We start from the raw sequence: 21822 nt of genomic DNA on the forward strand, positions 1-21822 counted from the left end.
TACGCTACTCATACAACTATGTTGTAATAGGAAGTCTTCAATAACGAATACGAATATTAAATTTAATTGACTTGCTGAAAACCCAACGTCCTGCCTACATATCGACTTCAATTTGCCGCAAATGCCACTATTTCATAACAAACGAAATCATTAGAAACACAAAGTAGCAAAACAAACGCAAACTTTCTTCGATAATGTTGAAAATTTACAAAACATGCAACCAAGAACATCACAATGTAATTATGGTGGCCTATATAAGGAAAACGTGGGTTCAAATCTCTGAATATTATCTCATCGTGTTCATCAGTAATTTAAAAAACAAATTGAAACAAATTTAATATTTAATTTTAACCACAATTCATAAAATGTCGAATCTTGAATAAATTCTATGAGTAAATTTATAAATATTAATAGATAACTGTTAATATTTTTAATCTTGTCTCAAGTTTCGTCTTGTAAATAATTTATTAAACAAGTAACAACAAAAATCCGCGTATAAACCTGCTAGTGTAAGTATAATCTATCGATAATGTTAATGTTAATAAATATTGATAAAGTAACAAAATGTGACACTTTTCGCGCATGTCAGCATGTTAAATAATGATAATTAAATTTAATAAGCAAAAAAGTGTTACAAACGATTTTTGCAAATCATAAAAGCTGCAATTTTAGGTTATGAAAGACATTTTAATAGCTTCAGATTTATAACCTCTAAAATTAACCTCAAAGTTAATTTTTGACAATTGATAATGTCCGCAATTATTTTATTTTATTTAAAACTAGCTGTTACCTTCGTTCCGGCAGTGTTTAATAAAAATGTAATTCGTTTTTACTCTCTTGTTCTAGACATACTCGTAGTAAGAGTCAATTCTATCAATAAGATTAGCAATTTTAATTTAAAGAAATTATGCATATAAAGTTTTGTCAATAATGCACTTCAGCGCGCCATCTCGAATTCAACTATTTAACTATAACTATGATTGAATCTCAATGTCAAATTTTATTCTATAGAAAAGAGCTGTTTTGAGGATTTTCCCGGCAATTATTCGAATTTTTCTCACCTTTTAAACCTTCCCTAGACCTCCACGAATAATTCAAGACCAAGATAAGATAAATCCGTTCAGCCGTTCTCGAGTTTTAGCGAGACTAACGAACAGCAATTCATTTTATATATATAGACTAGCTTATAGATTAAGCTAGATTGATAAATTTTGGGTTATAAAAGTATAAAAATCAAATTTAGCCATTTTAGTAGCTCTAAAATTATCTGTCAAATTTTTAACCTCCAAAATAACCTCAAAAATAATTTTTACAGTTGATAATCTCCGAAATCATGTTTAAAATTATTTAAAACTTAGTCAGAATGACTAATAACAAACAATTTAACTAAAATGTGTCAAACAGAACAAAACCAACAAAATAACAAAAGCCGATTGACTCAAATCGGTGACGTTTGTTCGAAAGTGGCGAAACAATGAAGGAAAGCACTTCTTGTTTGATAACAACAACAAAAAACCACCACACTCACTAAAAACACCGACAGTGTCGTATGTGGAGCGTAAAGTTGACTTTATTCCGTGTTTTGCATACGTTCGTCATAAATATACCGGGTGTTTAATTAAAAATTTAAAAAACATTAAAAATATATATAAAATAATTACCTTGTAAATAGCAGTGAATTAAGTTTGTGTGCGTGTAAAATCCAAGTGTCGTCGACGCGTCACAACCGTCACAATTGACAAATCGTCAATTATATTGTAAAATGGCGTCGCGTCGTGTTCTAATAAACGCACTGTGCGAATTTCTACTCGGTGTACTAGGTTAATCCGAACACAAACGCCGAATGCAAAATGTATTTACAGATTCACTTTCCGATTAGCGTTCATTTTCACTAAATAATTATAAGTTGACGTTGGATGAATTTTTTAAATGTTTATATTGTCATAGAGATGTGGAGAGGTGTTGTGACGTTGAGCACCATGAAGTCATTTTTGCACTTGGTTTAAAACAGGCTGCAAAATTCAAAATTAGTATTTTCAATCAGCAAGTGATATAGAAAAGCGAATTTAGTTTCACTTGATTGGCGCTCGAAACGAGAAACTAACTAATCAACGGACTAACGAAGAATTCGACTTGTCTCGCGCTCGCGAGGCGAAGTGATCACTTCACCGGAGTTACCAACTTGACGAGAAGAAAGTTCGCGCCGCCAACTCGACTTCGTAACCGCTCTGAACTTACTCGGTGCAATGTTCAAGTTCTACAAACTGCTTTAAATTTATTTAAATTTAATTTTAATTCAAAATTTTTAATTTTTTTGATATTTTACTTAAGTTAAGTAAAGTTGACTTAAGTTAAGTAAAGTGTGTGATTAATCCACTTGCTGGTTGTGTGTTGAAAGTGTTGAAAATACTAACGTTGAGTTTGCAGAAGTGTGATTTGAAGTTGTGCGTCGTGCGCCCGCGGTGCTCTTAGCGAAGCGTCGCGAACCGGACTGACGTCGTGTGCGCGTAAAGTCGACGGCGTTACCTGAGCGTTACCTGCGCGACTGAAGAAGTAAGCGCGAGCGCAATGCGCGCGCACCTCTTGCTCAATCGGCGGTTCTTGCGCGCCTCGAAGAGAGGGAAAGTGAGTGAAAGGAAAATCGCGCCCGCCGCGCACGAATATCATTCGCGTTCGCGGGCCGATTACGTAGGTATCAATGTCTTACAATCTCAAACTCAGCACGCACACATGCATACACTTATAGAATAATGCGGACAATAAAAATAGATTTTATTCTTTGCTTAATATGGTATTAATTGATATTACAATTGAAACAAATTTAAGTAAAAGTTTTTCGATAATATTCTATTTTTAGTTTTAATTGAGTGTGTGTTATTTACCTATTTTTATTTTACTTAAAAATTTGTTTTACATGTTACAGTTGTTAAAATAGGCAAAACATGGCTAATTTTATTTATTAATTTAAATTTACAAAGCAAAATATGAAAAATTTAACTTTCATTAAATTTCCCGATTTCCAAAAATTCATGCACTTTGACTCAAAATTTAAGCATTTTCTAAGCTTTTTTATAGCTAGATAATTACTGAAATGGATTAAGCAACTATTTTTCTATAATAACGTTAGATTACCACTAAAATTTGTGTAAAGATATTTTAGATACAAGGTGTTTTCTTAAACACATTTTTTTAAATTTCCAAAAATTTGTCAACTTTGAAACGCTTTTGAAGCTGTTTTTGAGACAATATCCAAGTTAATTTTTACTATATCTATTAAACAACTCTTTTTCTGTCAGATTGTGAAGCTTTTGGTCAATTTTTTCAAAATCTCAAAGGATTATAACAGAATTAAAATCAACTCTAAATAAAAGTCAAAAGCAAACTTTTTTTGATTTTCGGTCAAATAACTATCCGGTTCATGACTAATTTTAATATAATTGTTATTAAAATACATGTAAACTTTAAAAATAAAATTATTTTTATATCTAAACGTATTTTAATTTATTACTCGAATTATATTCAAATTTAAATTTGTCTATTCATAACATTTTGAAAACATGTGAAATTTATTGTACGTTTATGGCATGTACTCAGCCGATCAATAAAAAATTGCATTATTCAAATGATGACTCACGCATTAATTTTGTTATTTTTTTCCTCGTGCGATTCACATATCGCACCTGTTTGCGAAAATAATGACAGCGGCCGCAATTTTGTTGTGAACTTGCGCCAACTCGCATATTGTTATGATAATACTAACCTATGCCACTATTGTTAATACTCAGTCAGTCGGTACACTCATAGCTAATCCCTCTTTAACATTTTCAAGATTTCAATAAATCAATATATTTTTATGCAATATCTCCATGATTCTTATTGAAAAAAATTATAAAGGAGAAAAATGATAAAATGATTCATCAAACGATTTTTTGCCAGCGACTTCGTCCAGGTAGTGTTTAATAAAAATGTAATTTGTTTTTATTCTCTTGTTCTAGACATAGTATGTGTCAATTATATCAATAAGATTCGTAATTTAATTTTAAAGTAATTAATTATATAAAGAATTGATAATAATGCCCTTCAGCGCGCCATCTCGGATTCAACTATTTAACTATAACTACAATAAAATCTCAATGCCAACTTTTATCCTATAGAAAAGGCTGTCTTTGGGGTTTTCCCGGCAATTATTCTAATTTTTCTCGCCGTAAAAACCATCCTTGGACTTAAACGAACATTTTAAAAAAGAATTTGCCAAATTAGTCTAAGCATTGATGAGTTATGCGCTTACCAACAGATCTTGCGATTCATTTTTATATTATGATTCATCCATTCATTTCTATAATAATATAAGTCATATGATATCATAATTAATTATTTTATAGATCTGTTGATCGTCCCATTCTTTCAATTTTATGACTTTTTTCACAGTTTGACGACTTTAATACCCCTTATCTTTTCATCAATTCACCAAAATCAAAACATTTCAATAAAAACTCCCATAAACTTCAAAAAAATGAACAAAAAGCATTTAAGAATTTTTATTGTTCACTATGCCACCCAATACCATTGTCAACAAATTACCCATAAATTTGTTGTGACGTCAAAATTAGTTCCACAGTTATTACTATTAATTTCTATTTTATTCAAAACATAGATTCTATGCATTTATCTCAATTGATATTCCGTATTCGGCTTTATTATTCGCGTTTGTTTGTAAACATACTAATCAAAAGTGCATTGATTCCTAGAGCCAATGTTTGTTTGACAAGTGACGTGATTCAAAACGTGATTGGAATATTTCACACTTATTTTCAGCCAAACACAAAAACAATTCTACAAACTAGCAAGTGTTTATTCGTACATATTATTCACAATACTTTGAGCATTCGATGTGAATAAAATTCAATCGCGCGGGTTTTCCTATCCGCCATGAATGAATCAGAATACAATTGCGTCGTTGGTTTTCTATGAGAAGTAAGAAATTGTTATTTGTTTAGATGCGTGTTTATTTTACTACAGTGTTTTGATGAATTACTATGAATTATGAGGTCTGTGGGTTCATGTAAAGAGATAAACTCATCGAGGTTTTGCTGGAAGTACTTATAATTTGCGTACGAAATATTCTATGAAGTTGTAAAGTACTTTAGGTAATAAAACAAAAAATTCGTAATAACAAACAGTACTAACATCTTAAGATTAATTAATTCTAGTAGTAGTAAAATTTTAATTGCTTAAATTAATGATTGTGTTATGGGTCAAAGAATTTTGCAAGTAATGTGATTATTACATGCAGATTTAAACTTTTGTAATTATTAACATATTGTATCTTTTGTCGAGTAGATTAAATAAGATTTGCAATTAAATAAATACACTCGTAATAATTAAATAAATGCTTGAATACAATAAAATAATCAACACCTTAATAATTGCCATTACAAATGCTTATTCCTATGGATATTTTTTTTGCTTTTGGTTTGAAGACAACTTAATTATTTCAAGACTCATAAACCTTTAAAACTATCCAAGATAACTTCCTGTATTGCCATTTTCGGTATTGATTTGGCGATTCGGTTAATCAGTCTTAATTGAAAAGCACTTAAGTGCAACCTAAACGCTGAATTGTTAATGAAGTAAGAACAAAATCGCGATTTTATGCTCACGGATTCATACACTTTTTTCTCTTTCTCTTGTGAACAACGAGAAAAGAAAAAATTGTAATAAAAAAAATCGTCAAAGTATAAAAAATTTCAATTTTTAGCACTCTAAATCACATTTTGTGCCTTTTTATCGTACGATATTTAATTATTTTATATTACAAGCTTATAGAGAATTTTTCACTCTTTCATAATCAGCAATTCAATGGTTGCTATCTCATTCAGTTTAAGAGATATTAATGTTTGCAAATCGTCGAAAAAAAGTATCAAGCACCCCCCCTTTGGCAATTATTTCTTAAGAAAGAAAATTTTACCTCTCAGATTTCTATTTTAACTATCTTATCTTATAGACACAAGTCCGTAGATTAAGATGCTGCGATCAGATCTTAATTATCTCTTTTAGTTTACGAAATATTCGCGATTGAATAAAATGGCCAAAAATTGAAAAATGTCACTTTTTAGCACTTTTAGTCGCGTTTTTCGACCTTTTACTACTGGATATATAATTATTTTAAATTTTCATTTGATAGAGAATTTTCTAATCTTTCATAATCAGCAATTCGTTTGTTGCTATATCGTTTAGTTTAAGAGATATTAATTTTTGAAAATCGTCGAAAAAAAGTATCAAGCACCCCCCCTTTGGCAATTTTTTCTTAAGAATGAAAATTTCATCTCTCAGATTTCTGTTTTAACTATCTTTTCTTATAGGGACAAGTCCGTAGATTAAGATGCTGCGATCAGATCTTAATTATCTCTTTTAGTTTACGAAATATTCGCGATTGAATAAAATGGCCAAAAATTGAAAAATGTCACTTTTTAGCACTTTTAGTCGCGTTTTTCGACCTTTCACTACTGGATATATAATTATTTTATATTTTCATCTGATAGAGAATTTTCTAATCTTTAATAATCAGCAATTCGTTGGTTTCTATCACTTTTAGTTTAAGAGATATTAATTATCAAAAATCGTCGAAAAAAAGTATCAAGCACCCCCCCTTTGACAATTTTTTCTTAAGAATGAAAATTTTATCTCTCAGATTTGGTTTTTAACTATCCTATCTTATAGAGAATGGTCCGTAGATTAAGACGCTGCGATCAGATCCTAAATATCTCTTTTAGTTTACGAGATATTCGCGATAAAATAAAATGGCCAAAAATTGAAAAATGTCACTTTTTAGCACTTTTAGTCCCGCTTTTCGACCTTTTACTCTAGGAAATATAATTATTTTATATTTTTATCTGATAGAGAATTTTCTAATCTTTCATAATCAGCAATTCGTTGGTTTCTATCTCTTTTAGTTTAAGAGATATTAATTATCAAAAATCGTCGAAAAAAAGTATCAAGCATCCCCCCTTTGGCAATTTTTTCTTAAGAATGAAAATTTCATCTCCCACATTGCCGATTTACTTATCCTATCTGATAGAGAATAGTCCGTAGACTAAGACGCTGCAATCGGATCTTAATTATCTCTTTTAGTTTACGAGATATTCGCGATTGAATAAAGTCGTCAAAACTTGAACAATCTCAATTTTTCGCGCTTTTACCCTACGATATTTAATTATTTTAGATTCTTATCGAATAGATAAGTTTTCAATTTTTCTGAATCAGCTATTCGTTGGATTCTAGCGCTTTTGTATTGTAATTGTACTATTAAATAAATTAAATATTATTAATCTCTAAACTTTCTTTGTTTATACGTTTTTTTTTCAGTCATCTTTTCACCAATAACCATTTTGTCATTGTCAGCTTAAAACACGGATGTAACACGCAGTACATTCATAAAATTAACTTAAGCAAAAGTTTAGCGATGTAATAATGTTGTATTTACATAAAAACAAAAACAAACTCTTGACGCTTTTAAGCAGCTGGCTCTTAAGTTGAGCGTTGCTCGTGTAGACCGCAAAACGCAAATTGTTGCCATTTGCGGGCTTCTTTGAGTTATTTATTGCGTGACGATTACGCCGATGATTGATAAATTTAAATCTGCTTTGAGGTTTTGGGAAATTTGCTGAATATCAGCTAAAATATGTCTAGAATAATAAACATCACAATATTTAAATGAGTTTTATGAGTTATTAAGGTCCGTTTTCATATTATGAATTTTAAACATTATTTTGGTATTAAATTTAACAATTGTTGTTTTATTTATATCAAAAATAAACAAAAAAAGATTTAAACAGTTGCTGAATATAGCTGTTATTGATTTCTTATTGTCTGCTTATTGATTTACTTTAATTTACCTATGGAAAAATCAATTTTCTGCATTTAATCATTACTCAATTTGTATATACCTAATGAATTAAACTATTTGAAAAAATAGAAATTATTAAATCAGTACTCCGATCGTAAATCAAAAAATAGCATCTCAATGCAAACTGAGTCAATGACACTACCTTTACCTACGATAAATCGCTCCGACGCCAGCAATTAAAACCATCGTGCATGTCGTTTATTGAATAATTAATATGCAAATTAATTGCAAATTGCATCTAGCGACGCGCGGTAGTCGGCTCGATTATTTACGACAATCCACACGCCTGCGCACCGCCTGAGAAAACGGTGGCAAAACCATCGAACGGCACAAAAACAAAATGTCGCAACTGACGGGTCATGAAGTCATCAACATTCTATGCAGAATTTACACGCTTTGCACACTTCATAAACTCACAAAGTCTTCATACTCGTAGAAAACATGAAAATGTTGAAAAACTCTTCGCAAAAAAATGCGCAAATCGCCTCGGGAACAATGCGAAATAAACGGTTCTTACTAAAAGTACTTAGAATTTAAACGATTTTAATTCACTACGAGTACACTACGAGCGAATGTGTTAGAGCGTTTAATTAAAAGTGTACGCGTACAACAATTGAAATAATTATGACTTGTAAGGCAAATTGTTTAATTGTATAATTGCGCCGGTTGCAGGCTGCAATTGAAACATGTCACGCATGCGTATTGTAACACACACGCCGGACGAAATTGTCGCTGAAGAGGGAAATTCGGATTGCGCCACCGCCGAGAATCGCATTGTTTATTGTTGCTCCAAAGTAAACATGGAATTAAATAAAACTAGGCACGCGTTTTGCAATTCGGGGGTTTTATGTGTTTTTAATTGATTGCTGCATTGTGTGCTCTATTAAATCGCATGTTACTTGACATATTTTTGGCCACTGAAATGAAATTACTCATAATTCCAAAAAAAAAACGCAGTCGAATAATGAATTATAGTTAATTGCATTTGGGTTAAGGTAAAATGTACAATAAAAAAGAAGCGAATTAACAAAAATGGCAAATATGAATGTACAAAGCCTTCCAAATGATTAATTATTAGGAAATTGCTCACTTAATCGAATTATTTCCTGTCCAAGAGTATTACAATGTATATTTGGTTGCATAATGTGATTTAATTGACGTTTAATATGGAAATTATTATAACTGTCATACAGAATTTATTATAGAATAAAAATTAGGTTATGAAACATAAAATAATTTGTTTTTATAAATTTCATTTGTTTATATCAATAAATATTGTCATAAACAAACTAAAATTACAATAATTTTGTTTTTATTTACAAATTAATACAACATTTGCTAATCTTGTATCTCAATGACATTATCCTTAGCACATGTGCTGCCATCTGTTACCCGAACCCAAAAACTCAAAATTAATTAAATTTCATCACTAAAAAGAAAGTAAAAGCATGCAATTTTATTCTAATCAAATTTAAAATAAACCCATATGATTAAATTGAATCCAATCCTTTTTGTAGCTACTCCGACACTCGACGTGTATGTTATTTCCACACACTCGTGTGTGTCTGGTTGCGCGCATGTGAAGAGGCGTGAAATTCAAATTACAACTTCCGAATTTTTCTATTTATCATTTCGCTGGCCAACAACAACAACTGAGTCGCGCACGTGTAGTCACATGAGCACATTAATGCGTCTTACTCTTGCTCAACTCCATCTAAGTGTAGTTTGGTAGTTTGGTGTTGAAGACTCTGCTCACTACTTGAATTATACGCTCATGGGACAAGATGTAAAGTGACGAAACCCGCACGAAATTATAACTTACCCATTGGAACACTTAAGTGATTTAACTATTTCTTTTTCGGAATAAGTAATAAGTTACACATACATGTACTCCTAAGATCGACAAACAAGTAGGAAGGAATACTTGTAGTTGACTTTCGCTTTTCACTTTAAGTTCACTTCTTTTCTTTTGAGATGAAATTTGTTTTTATTTTTTGATTCACGGTTGATTTGAGAAGAGCACACGTGTTGGTACTTCATATAAAATTCATGTTGATATTTGGCTATCTATAAATCTTATTAGAATTTAAGATATAATTATTTATCTCATTTTATTATCGGTTTAATTAAAACTGAAATGAAATTCAAATGAATTGTTGTGAGTGTAAAGTGTGGTAAAGAGAAAAGAAAGTGAAAATTTTTGTTTCAAAGGTTTGAAATGTTAATTTATGAGTATAATCATATGTGTTATTAGTTATTATGTTGTGACTTAATGACTAGGTAATTATTATGTTGTAATAATGATTTATTTGCGATCTTACTTTTAACACTTTAATAATTACTTGACGCGCAGAGAAAATAAACTTGTTCATTTTATTTTCTTGTTAAAAATTGATATTAAAATTTAAAAAATTGAGAAATTGATTTTTGAGATGCAATATTAATGTGTAAACATGGTTGGCATAAATATGTAGCCATTTATACAGCTTTTAAATATTTTTTATTTGTTTAAGATGTCAAATACTTAAAAATTTTATAAATTCTAAATTATAGCCCAAATAAACATTTTATATTATATAAATAATGCGTAACTTGTAGGTGTAAATAATAATTAGTAAATAATTACTTTAAAACAAAATTAACAACGTCTCTATACTATATTAGTTATGTTTTAGTTAAATTTTTATTCATGAGCTTAATATATTCTGTATTATTGCCTAACATATTACAAAAATTTACAGTTAATGCATGTTTTAAGTTTTAGAACTAGTATTTATTTAGAGTAGCATAAAATAGGCAAATTTGATATTGTTCTTGGAATTGAATTCGACAGGGTGAGATATTGTCAAGTGAGTGTGGTGTTCTAATTCATGTGAAATTAAACAAATGAAATTATTTTTGAAAGCATACATTTACGGTAATTGTTTGGTCTTTTGCAGACATATTATTACGCAAGTCTACATAACTGCATATTGCTAGACCAGGCGCTCGAGTTTTAATTAATTTTTTGGTACAAAAGTTATTAAGAAATTAAGAAATCATCTAAGTAAATGAGAATATGGCTACGGAAATAAACAGGAAAGTTTAGTATATAGTATTTAGTGCATTCTAACTTGTAAAATTCTATAAAATTATTGTTTGTGTTTGACTATGAAAAACCAAGCAAACCATATTAGTAAAAGTGTCATTTTCTTAACTTCATTATCGTACTCGAATAAAAGTTCATAGCTGGAGTTTAGTAACAAATACAGAAATAAGCATGACGACTTCGTTTAAACTCACTAAAATTTTATTTTTATTTTAGGAAATGTGTAACAGGAAATACAAAACTCCCTTTTCTTATTATAAGAGTAGTTTCGAAAAACAACAGCGCAGGAATAAAAATATAATTTGAAAGTGTTTAGAATTACTACACGTATACGAATAAACCAACAATTATTTTAAAAGCATCTATTAGGTCCTAAATATTATAATCCCTACTAATATTATAAATGCGAAAGTCCTGATGTTTGTTACACTTTCACGCAAAAACTACTTAACCGATCATCATGAAAATTTGTACACATATTCTTAGTGGTCCCCAAATGGTTATAGGCTACTTTTTATTTAATAAAAAGATTATTTTTTAAATAAAATAAAGAAATAGTTTAGCCAATAATACCTCTGCATCTGGCTATTTGACTACTTTAACGCCATCTAGCATTCCAGCAATGAAGCTCAAACCTAAGTACTATAGTACCATCACACTGTATTATCACACTGTATTACCGACAGCTACGTCAACATCAAATCCAATTGACTACACTATGGAGACTATACACTATACTTCCATAGACTATACTTTCAGCCATTTTAAACTTCCCGCCATTCTACTTCATTGTTACTTCTTCTGTGACTACAGACGCGTACGGAAGCAACTGTATTATTTTTGATATTCGCGAGCGAAGCCGCGGATTAAAGCTAGTAATATATATTCCTAAATATAAAAAAAAAAATTTAAAAAAGAAACATCATACCCATTATGGTAATATTTATAACATTTAGTAATGTGATACTCTGACATAATTCAATATAAATATTAATACTATAACATTAAAAGTGCGTTACGTTTAGAAAACGCTGGGTTATTGTACAATACTGGTTATAGAATTGAATAAAACCAAGAAATGATTCGGTAACGACTAAAAATGTGAAACAATGAAACAAAAAACAAAAGAAATCTAAAAGACCACACCATAGTTGTACTTCTACAGTCTACTCCTATAGCCAGCAGCAAAAATTAAGTCAAATCAAAGCATAAACGCTCAGTTTACGCATCTTTATGAATATTCATAACTTAATTATTTCATTCAACAACTTACGAAACAAATGTCTTTAAACTGTGCATAAAAATGCGTGGAAAGAAAGGTTGAACTTTGAAGACAACCCAACAAAGTGTTTGATAACATTATTATTTTATTATACAAATGAATAATAAGAATAATAATGAATATGTATTTTCCTGTTGTTAGTTTAGTTATTTAAGATTTAAAATTGAATATTTTGAGAATGTTAAGATGTGGGCATGGCATGATGCCACGATGGCTTTCGTAGCAAAATTATGTCGCTTATTATTTTATTGGTGTTATTTAACCGCGCAGCGTGCTCTTCGAATATGCTATTAGCAAACACCAATGCGTTTTTTTTTTCTCTACTCCAGCTAGTATACGATAGACTCAATTGCAAGCGAGACTCGGCTGAAGACAGAAGACGAAAAGGCGTTGATGTCGAAAACGCAAGCGGGATCGTGGACGAGACGAATATGATGAAGGCAAATGGTAGATGTGAAAGTACAAAAGTTTCTGGTTGCTAAATTTATGTTTTGATAAAGGGCAAACAAAAATATCGACAATATTGCCAAACATTACATTCAAATTTGGTAATAAACATCTTAGCACTTCAAATTTTCTTATAACAATAATTATTTATTTATTTTTTACACTTACACTAAAAATGTGTTTATTTTTGAATGATTTAGTTATCAATTAGAGTAGTTAAGAGTATTTTCTTCATTATTTCTTATACGTGCTTTCTGCTGAGCAAAAAAATAAAAATTAATTAAATTTTAACTAAAAAACTACTGAAAAATATAAACAAACAAACAATTTTCATACTTTGTTGATGAATATAAACAAATTTTCTTTAACAAATAGTTACATAACTGTTTTAAGTGAATTAAGCTGTCATAATTACGGTTTATTAGTGAATTTGCATGCATCACACACTTTATTAACTTTTAATTTAATCTTTTTCACAGTTTACTCACAGTTTACTTTAACACTGTTCTGATAATATTATAATAAACTAGCTGTTGCCCGCGACTTCGTTCCGGCAGTGTTTAATAAAAATCTAATTCGTTTTTACTCTCTTGTTCTAGACATACTCGTAGTAAGAGTCAATTCTATCAATAAGATTAGCAATTTTAATTTAAAGAAATTATGCATATAAAGTTTTGTCAATAATGCACTTCAGCGCGCCATCTCGAATTCAACTATTTAACTATAACTATGATTGAATCTCAATGTCAAATTTTATTCTATAGAAAAGAGCTGTTTTGAGGATTTTCCCGGCAATTATTCGAATTTTTCTCACCTTTTAAACCTTCCCTAGACCTCCACGAATAATTCAAGACCAAGATAAGATAAATCCGTTCAGCCGTTCTCGAGTTTTAGCGAGACTAACGAACAGCAATTCATTTATATATATATAGATTTAAAAAAAAAATTGAATGTACTTTTGCAATCAAATTTTCATAACCGCTCGTTGTTAATATAAAATGATAAAATTTATTCACAATTATTGAAATATTTGAAAGGTGCATCAATGTTGCGACCTCATTGATTGAGTAATTTACCCAATTGCAAACCTACAATTTTTATTTTACTAAGGTTCCCCATTACGAATTGAAAATAAACTTAAACATATTATTATGCATTTATCGTATTTATAAACAAGTTTTATCGAAGTTTCGGTTATGTTGCCGCAACTCCACTATAAAAATAATCAATTCAATTGCACATAAATTAAATGTTTCTCGTTAAACTTTTAAGTTTTTAGAATGTCTGAAAAGCCCCAATCGGCCGACACTAACTAAACGATTGCTACTCGCTAGTGAGTCGACATTGGGCAATCCACATGCACTTTTCCTCCAAAATAAAAATTCATTACTTTCAATACCAAGTGTTTGCATCCAAGCATCAAATGTTATATAACGTTGATTTTAAAATTATTAGTTTATTCATAGGTATGCGTGGTGGGTAAGTCTGCGCAGAGCTAATGTGTGAAGCAAAGTGCTCATTAACCATTTCGTCAATTAAAAACCACGGTGAGACGAGCGCAATGTGTAATTAACATACGCTGAACTTTATCGGCGTAAATGCAAACGCAATTTTCAATTTTTGTTGTTTTTGCGTTGCGTTTGACTGAAAATTCAATTCGAGTGTTAGTTTTACCTCATTACATGATGATTAATTGATGAAGACGATGAGCCAACTGAAGAAGCAAAGTGATAGTTGTTTGTGAGGTTAATTTCTAAGTAAATATAGGCAACCAAGCATACGCACATGCAATAAAAAAAGAATATTATTTGAAAAGAAAACTATTTTCTGATTTTTGGTGCAACGCAAGTACGTGAACTTGCCAATTTCTTATCACCATGACTTTATATTTCGTAATCGTAATTATTGAGTAGGTAGATGAAAAAATCAATAAATATCGCGTGAGTCACATGAGTTTTCATATGTTTTGAAAATGAAGTTGCTAGTCGCATGTTTCGTTTTTTGCACTGTTTTGCAGGTGTATGGTCAACATCCAAGTAAGTAACAGTTAATTAATTAATTAATTAATTATTTTGTTATACTAAATGATTACTTTTCAGAACGTGGAACACCTTGTAATACGAATGGAGCTAAAGATATTTTTAAAGACTCTTGTGAATCTTGTATATGCCTAAAAGGTGTATGGGAGTGCAATCCTTTACGCTGTGTCGAACATAACGAATGTCCTGATGAAGGACCTGATTTAGCACTAGATAACATAGGATGCAATAGATGTAGGCCAAGTAAAGCTGGTTGGGCTTGCACCATGGTGTGGTGTTCTTCTGGCTGTCCCTGTCCGCAAAATATGCCTAAAATTTTTGAATGTTAAACATTAGTATATGATGTAATATTTTCTTTGAGAAATATAAACAAAAACTCTGCAATTTTCAACCGGTCGTCACCAAAATTCACAAATTCAAGCGAAAAGATGCATCAATTAATGATTTTAACCCTACTAATATTATAAATGCGAAATTCCGGATGTTTGTTACACTTTCACGCAAAAACTACTTAACCGATCATCATGAAAATTTGTACACATATTCTTAGTGGTCCCCGAATGGTTATAGGCTACTTTTTATTTAATAAAAAAATTATTTTTTAAATAAAATAAAGAAATTGTTTAGCCAATAATACCTCTGCATCTGGCTATTTGACTACTTTAGCGCCATCTAGCATTCCAGCAATGAAGCTCAAACCTAAGTACTATAGTACCATCACACTGTATTATCACACTGTATTACCGACAGCTACGTCAACATCAAATCCAATTGACTACACTATGGAGACTGTACACTATACTTCCATAGACTATACTTTCAGCCATTTTAAACTTCCCGCCATTCTACTTCAATGTTACTTCTTCTGTGACTACAGACGAGTACGGAAGCAACTTCATTATTTTAGATATTCGCGAGCGAAGCCGCGGGTTAAAGCTAGTAGTTAAATATAATCTGTTAAAGAAAATAGAATATTAAGTCACAAGTGCGCTAAACGGCGTTTTAGATACGAGTTTAACATTTTTAATAAATTGAGCGCATAATACATTTTATGTATGACAAATTCCTTGTATTTGTAAAGAATTAAACCATTTGCAAAAGGAAAACTTGAAAAAACACGGAGTTGAACGATTTTTTGTCGGTTTGTTTTCGTTTCACGTCTAAACCACTCAACCAATTTTAATAAATTTTGGTACAGATATAAATTAGACTCTGGAACAAGACATAAGCTACTTTTTGTTGCTAAAAGTAAACTATAAAAAATTAAATTAGGCAATAAAATTTGTGTGCATTACTGGACAAATTTCTTTTATATAAATTCGCATCGAATTGTATCTTTAGCTGTTCGACACGTGAACATAACTCAAATCTAGTTATTTTTTTACTATTAAGTTATAGCGCTAACTTGAATTGAGCTAATATAACACAATCAGCAATTACTAGATATTCGCGAGCGAAGCTGCAAGTTAAAGCTAGTAAAGCCTACTATATATAAGTATACGAAACGTGGAATCTCCAGCTATAAGATTTTTCGTTTTTTTGTCGACGTTTTACTCGTTGTACGTAACGTGTTTAATTGTTTTTTTTCTTCTATTTTTCTATCTCCGCTGTGGGGCTTCGAAACCTCTTATAAAACTAGGTAATAAATAAAACAAAAAATTAGTTGTTAATTATTTAAATAAAAACAAATGCAAGTACACACATCGAAATGTCAAACCACAAGATCACCACGACCACAACATTTACTTTTCACATCACTCATCAAACGTCCTTAAACGCTGTAATCTGCAAAAGTATTTGAAAAATGTATAATTCAAATTAATCATAATTCCCATCACCATGTGCGCTGCGTCGACCCAATTCTCTAATTAATAAATTGGAAATAAAACTCAAGGTGTCGCCATATCAGCATCGACGTATATTATTTAATTAAATTTTGCATATCTGGATGCGAGATGAACACAGCGCACAGCTCCAAAAACAAATTACGCTTGTCAGTAGTTGCGGCGACCTTTGGCGGTGATTAACACAGCGTAAATTAAATTAGACATTAGAGACGCGTGTTTGATGTGAGTCTGATGTCGTGTTGTGTGTTCGCCTTCGGACGCGTGTGTTCGCAACGTGTGGGTTGTGGGTGATTTGTGATTTGTTGAATCTGTTGATTTTGATTTAGCGCTCGCCGCGTGTCAAGAATGCGATCGTGTGCGTCCTCAAGGCGGCGATACGTCTTCTAATCACTGCTCAATGTTTGAAAATCTCCAAATCGAAGGAAATTCACAGCGGTCGGTGATTAATTATAGCTGCGATTAATGAAATGATTTGTAAAACAAACAAAATGTCGAAATTTACATGCGATTTCATGTTTTGTCACACGCCAGGTGATAATTTATTAATTGTGAAAAGCCACACGTACAACACATCGTTAAAAACCTAGTTTATTGATATAGTTTTGCTTTGAGGTTAGAATTACACCTTGAAATTGTTAATATAAGTTTATTTATTTATTATATACAAATTTTTACTTGAAAATATTGATTTATAAACAATTCTTTCGTTTTAGAGTTTGAAATTCCCGCGCGTGGCTTTGCAATGCATTATGGGTACTGTTTCACAAATCCTAACCTCCAAATAAGTAGTGTATCGAAATAGTCAAGTTTAGTTTGTTTCAACTGTGTGTGAATGAATTATTTTGCGTTATTACAATCAGATTAGTGAAAAACATAATCTACAAGTAAGTATTTGCAGTAAACAATATACTAACATTATATATTTCTGATTTTGTGTGTTTTTTTAGGGAAAATCAGTGATATATACCTAATAATGAATTTTCACCGAACGTAGAGAATCAAAGAATCGTTAAAAGGAACTGTAAACACAAAATAAGTATTTGTAGATATTTAGTTGGTCCTATAAGGTAATTTAACGCAATATAAATTACTTTTTTTACTAAATGAGTTGTGTACTTGAGCAAATCATTTTGTGTGAATTTGGTTGCCTACATATCTCCAACACACTATAAAAACCGTGTTAATATTACTCAAATAGCAGTAACTTTTAAAATTTGATGTTTATCTAAACTTAGAGACTATAACTAATTACTCGAACAACTTTGGTAATTTTAGCAAGCATTGCAAAAAATCGCGTGCAATTTGTTCCATTGTGTTTGATTTGGTGCTGAAACAGACGAAAATGAAATTCAAGTCCGCACACGCATTGGACAATCCGTCCGCAATCGCGTGCTTTACGCGACTCTACGCCAAAACCCGTCGACGATTTCTTACACAATTACATCGCTAATTACAGCGACGATTCGTCATTGTCGGTATGGCCGATGGCACGCTGGTCGCTTAGTTATCGAGCGTGCAAATCGGCTTTTGTTCGCCGTTCGGTTCCGCAATGATTCCAGAAAACGCTCGCAAATCGACAAATATTACTAATGTAAGCAAGTGTAACAACTTACACAAAATGTAATATCAAATGTAACGCTAAAGACACCGATACGAATTACTGATTATACAATAATCTATAAAATGACAAAATGTGACTGTTTGATTAATGTTACAATGCGAGTAATGAGAAAAAATTCGGTGAAGCTTTACGAAATTGTTTACTTCACGTTTTTTGTATGTTTTGACTGTAACAGACTGAAATAATTAGAACAGTGCACAATTATGCAAGATTATATGTTCGACAAGTGGTTATAAATCAACAAAATGCTAAAAATGATATGTGAATGCATAAAATTAGCGTAATTAATTGTGTTTAGATAAATTCGTCTAGTTTCGCTCGTAAATCTTCAATAAATTACTCAAAAACATACAAATTACTTGATAAACATTAAACAGATCATTAAACATATAATTAAAGTAATTTTACCACATGTTTAGACATTATTTGATACAAAATGTAATTTTTGTTCTTTTTAGCGCATAATTTGTTTGTTTTGGTGAATTTCCTAAACTTTATGCGATAAATTAAGTTTGTTTAAAATCGATAAAACTTCATTCATGATTCGCTCGTTTGCTGATCGTTGAGGACTCTGACACTGACGACCGCAGCATGAAATAAAAATGAATTAAACACGTTGCGAACAAAGAGTAAAACGACGACAAAAAAGCGAAAAATCTTGTCGCCGGAGATTCCACGTTTCGTGTACGACTAGTTTGGGCCAGCGGCGCGCTTCGCTTGACGACAAGATTTTTATCTCGTTGAATATTGCTAATCGTGTTCATAAATTCTGCCGAAATTCCACTTTGCATTTTCATACACGCGGCGAACCATAATGTTCCCAACTATTCGCGATTCACAAGAGTTGAATCAGTTAAAGATCAAAACATTAAGTTTTACGCGAATACAGCGAATAAAAAATTTGTGTGATTAAATTTTGATTAGGTATCATAATAGGAAATTATTAAAATTAATTTAAGCATTTATAATATTAATTGCTAGCTTTTACGCACGGTTTTGTGAGTGTTGATACTTTTTTTTATTGGTTTCCAGGGATTTAAAACTTGTAATATTCAAATGTTGCCTAATTTTCAAAACATTAATACATTATAGTACATTAAGTGTACACGTGCGCTAAACGGCATTTTAGTCACGAGATTTATTAAATTCGAGCGCAGCGAGCCAAAATTAAAGATTAAAATTAAAGCGACGCGCAGCAAAATCTCCTTTTATTTTTGATCCTGCACCAACCTCTTTCTAGTTATATTTTTGCGGCAAGAAATAGTCAACGTTATTATTCTCTTAGGTGCAAAATATCTCTGTAGCAAAATTTATCAAAATTAGTTCAGTGGTTTTTGTGTTGTGGCGTCACAAAGATACATAACGTTGTGTTTAAATTCGCATTTAAAATATTAGTTGGTATGAGGCTTAGAATTATTATGGTATAATACAAAAAGTAGTTGAAAAGTTTTCACAATGTTTTTAACACTTAAATAAACGCTCAACGAATGTTAAAACTTTTTTTTCCGGCTGCAATACAAATACGTGACCATGCCAATTTGTTATCGCCATGACTACATACTTCGTAATCTTAATTATTGAGTAGGTGGTTAAAAATACATTAAATACCGCGATAGTCGCGAGAGTTCTCATATTTTTCGAAAATGCGTCTGCTAGTCGCATGTCTCGTGCTTTGCATCGTTATGCAGGTGTATGGTCAACAACCCAGTAAGTAACAATGTATTACATATTTTGATTAGATTAATTATTTCATCATTCCGTTGCTATAAATGATTACTTTTTAGTGCGTGGAACACCATGTGATACGCCTGAAAAAAAAGAGATTTTTACAGAGTCCTGCGAATCTTGCTTGTGCCTAAATGGTGTGTGGGAGTGCAATCCTTTACGTTGTGTTGCACAGAATGAATGTCCTGATGAAGGACCTGATTTAGCACTGGATGCGAAAGGATGCAACATTTGTTGGCCAGGTGCGCCTGGTTGGGTCTGCACGCGGATGAATTGCAAAAGTGAATGTCCTTGCCCGCAAAATATGCCTAAAGTTTATGATTGTTGAACATAAGTACTAAATAAAAATGTACTAAATATACATGTAAAATTAATACTAATTAACCTCATAAAAATTAAAATTACGGTAGTTATTGGTATTAAAAATATTATCTTAATAATAATATACAGGCGAATGTGAGTATGCTGTTTGTTTGACGCTTTCACGGAAAGATTGTTTAATCAATTTTGTTAAATTTTGGTGTAGAGATAGTTTTGATGAAGGAAAAACAAATAGGCTATATTTTGTTGTCAAAATTTGATACTTTTTAGATTAATATGAAGAATTCTATTGGTCAAGTAGGTACATAACAGATATAAGAAATAAAAACGCAAATAAATTGTTTTTGTTTATTTTACTTTTTATTGAAAACGCCAAAATGCAAAGGGTAATAAAATGTTTCTTATTACAAAATGATAATTTATTAAATTTTGGATAAATATTACTTTAAATCGTATAATGATTTGGTTTTTGACTTGTGTTTTTCAGTCATCATAAAAACAATATTAATTTGACGCAAATTTAAATTTTACTTTCATTAGAAATTAATTAATAACAATAAACCGAATTAAAATAAATAAATTTCTTCTTTATTCATAAATTAAATGTTAAAGTTGTTGGTTTTTATTAAAATTACCTGACGACTATGACAACTAATCATTATCAATCAGTAACAATTAGCAAAAAAAGCAAAATTTTGATATTTTTTCTTCTTTTACGAGATTCTCAAGACATATTAAAATTTATATACATTTGATTTTTACTCTATGCAAATATATATAATTAAATTGTAAATTATTGCAATTTAAATAATGATTAATATTGACAATCTATTTTTTACGTTTTCCTTAATTCAAAACTAGTTTAACGAGATTGCATACAATATCGCACAAAAAGTTCATCATTAAATAATAAAGACGATCATATATGACAAAATCAACATAAAAAACACTTACATAACACTCAAAAAGAACTGAATTAAAATTATTAGCAATCAAATCAATATTTATACAAAAATATTAAAGTTTCCAATAAATTATGCACGAAACAATAAACAATACAACAATAAAATAAAATCGAAATTGGTAATTAAAAACGTCTTCCCACGCAATTACTTACATTGATCATGGATTTTATGACTTCTTTAATTTCGTGAGCATTCACTTTTGCCACGTTTTACTCGATAAATAAATTAAGCTGCGTTTAAAAGTGTGTTGGTTTTTACACGGTGATGGTGCGCTTGTCGCTTTGCAGGTTTGTAATTACGCTACGCGCATAATGAAGAATAATTTATGGTTTGGGCAAATGCTAGCGCAAAATTAAAACTGTCAAAAAATCGATGCTTGCGAAACCTGCGCGCAAAAACACACACAGCGCCGTTTATACTTGTTGCAGTTATATTATATAATGCAGCGAGCGTGTAATTTGTATATTTGTATATTGCACATTTGCATACTCAACTTTTGCTAATGTAATGAAATTAAAATTTTACAGGTGTAAGAATGGTATTAAATTTAGAAATTATTATAATGTATCAAAGTAAATAAC

General features: G+C 30.7%; 1 protein-coding gene and 3 long non-coding RNA genes across 6 annotated transcripts in view; 3 read left to right on the plus strand and 1 right to left on the minus strand.

Moving 5' to 3' along the window:
• The window catches only part of sona (sol narae), a 55416-nt gene extending 52876 nt beyond the window's left edge, over positions 1 to 2540 (minus strand). For all 3 annotated transcript variants that reach the window (XM_065311498.1, XM_065311495.1, XM_065311496.1), the window contains exons 1-2: positions 2415 to 2540; positions 1662 to 2012 (exon numbers count right to left, since the gene is read on the minus strand). The gene's annotated coding sequence lies outside the window, so the exon portion shown is untranslated. The remainder of the gene's footprint in view (positions 1 to 1661; positions 2013 to 2414) is intronic.
• A 12102-nt stretch (positions 2541 to 14642) lies between these two features.
• On the plus strand, positions 14643 to 15153 carry LOC135798929 (uncharacterized). The gene is made up of 2 exons (XR_010549812.1): positions 14643 to 14759; positions 14823 to 15153. It is a non-coding gene; the product is annotated as an uncharacterized lncRNA (long non-coding RNA).
• A 1636-nt stretch (positions 15154 to 16789) lies between these two features.
• Positions 16790 to 17674, plus strand: LOC135798980 (uncharacterized). The gene is made up of 3 exons (XR_010549839.1): positions 16790 to 17221; positions 17323 to 17493; positions 17557 to 17674. It is a non-coding gene; the product is annotated as an uncharacterized lncRNA (long non-coding RNA).
• Positions 17675 to 19837: 2163 nt separating this feature from the next.
• On the plus strand, positions 19838 to 20314 carry LOC135798681 (uncharacterized). The gene is made up of 2 exons (XR_010549766.1): positions 19838 to 19937; positions 20015 to 20314. It is a non-coding gene; the product is annotated as an uncharacterized lncRNA (long non-coding RNA).
• Positions 20315 to 21822: the final 1508 nt, after the last annotated feature.

The sequence above is a fragment of the Atheta coriaria genome, unplaced genomic scaffold (genome assembly GCF_025399875.1).
Source record: "Atheta coriaria isolate IRGN ID8LTWV9N9 unplaced genomic scaffold, Caltech_Dcor_3.1 hic_scaffold_9_pilon, whole genome shotgun sequence".
NCBI lineage: Eukaryota > Metazoa > Arthropoda > Insecta > Coleoptera > Staphylinidae > Dalotia > Dalotia coriaria.